Genomic DNA, 1,668 nt, shown 5'->3' on the forward strand with positions numbered 1-1,668 from the left:
CTGCAGCGGTCCGATTAATAAATCACCACGGTAATAGATATTTGAACAAATTTAATAACAAAACCAGACTCACGAAACCAAGGTTCCAGCGGAGTAGCCAGCGGAGACAGGAGAGGAAGGGAAGGGAAGGGGCACGCAGCTTTTGCCCGCCCAATATATCAGTAAACAAACGCCTGAGGGCAGCCCGCCCCCAAGGGGAGGGCTTATCCCTACACCCATTACCTCCCATTGCCATCTGATACCCCCTTCTTCTACTGAAAACCCTCTTCTTCTTCACAAGTCCTCTCCTCCTTTCATCTTTTTCTTTAACGTGGGTTGCTTGGGTGAGCATGGGTGGGATATTATATAATGGAGCATGAATAGCTTATCTGTCTGTAGTTACACCATTGAAGAAAGGGACGTTCTTCCTCCACGTCACCATCAACTGTCAATAATCCTTCAGGAAGGGAGGAGAACTCACGAGTCCTTCTCTCTTCCCCCATGAACTATCGAGAGGCTCAATCTTATGTGGTACTTGTACAGCTAACAATAGTTTCAGTGAGTTCATGAGCGCATCAGACTTGACATGTTCAGTCAATTTCACTGTAGTTGGCCCCCACCCCCAACTTCTGGGGAGCACAGTTTCTACCCCTGTTTCACTGATGGTCCCTGAGCCTTGGTGGTGGGGTTGGGGTAATGTTGGTTGATGGTCCTTTGGGGACTAGGCATTTCATAATCAGATATTCTTTGCATGTCAGCCCATAAATCTCTGTATCAACATAATTTTTTCAAAAAGCTTTTCTTGCAAAAAGCTTTTCTGATCAGGGCCGAGAGCCACATTAATCTTTGGGTACAAAGATAAATGTTTAGATGGCAGTTTGACTATGTAGCATCCTCTAGAGCAGTGGTTCTTAACCTGTCTTAATGCTGTGACCCTTTAATACAGTTCTTCATGTTGTGGTGACCCCCCCCCAACCATAGAATCACTTTGTTGCTACTTCAAAACTGTAGTTTTGCTACTGTTAGGAATCATAGCATAAATATATACAGGATATCTGATATGAGATCCCTGTGGAAGGGTCACTTGACTCCCAAAGAGGTCACAACCCACAGGTCGGTAACTGAAAAGCAGATACTAAACATTTAAAATTCTATATTCATTTGGAACATCAATAGCATGTAGGAACTCATTTCATTTTTATGATTACTTTATTAAAGGTTTAAAAAGGAAAAATTAATTTCATTCCTAAGGATAATAGACTATTTTATGGTAACTTTGCATAGCAGAAGATAGTAGAGATTAAATTACCATTTCACAGTGAATTGTTTAACATATTTAATAACATGCTGAATTTTATAAGGGAATCTTAACTGTCCTCTCATCACTGGTTAGTTATGTCAGATAAAATACAGGTCGCTCAGTTAAATTTGAATTAAATATAGATAATGAATATATTTTAGTATAATTATGTCCCATGCAATATTTGATGTTTTCTTTTTACTAAATACGCTGTTTTTCTACATCTCAAGTTTAACTGGGAATCTCTCATTTTATTTGCTAAATCTGGAAAGCTCATTAGTAGACTATACTTTAAAATGTTTTAAAAATAGTTTTCAATTTCTGCAAATACATTTTTATTTTTATTCAGTGGTGTGAACTGAACACAGGGTTTTACAGATGTTAGGCAA

The sequence above is a fragment of the Alexandromys fortis genome, unplaced genomic scaffold (assembly GCF_014885135.2).
Source record: "Alexandromys fortis isolate MF-2015 unplaced genomic scaffold, M_Fortis_MF-2015_v1.1 scaffold_85, whole genome shotgun sequence".
NCBI classification, from domain to species: Eukaryota; Metazoa; Chordata; class Mammalia; order Rodentia; family Cricetidae; genus Alexandromys; species Alexandromys fortis.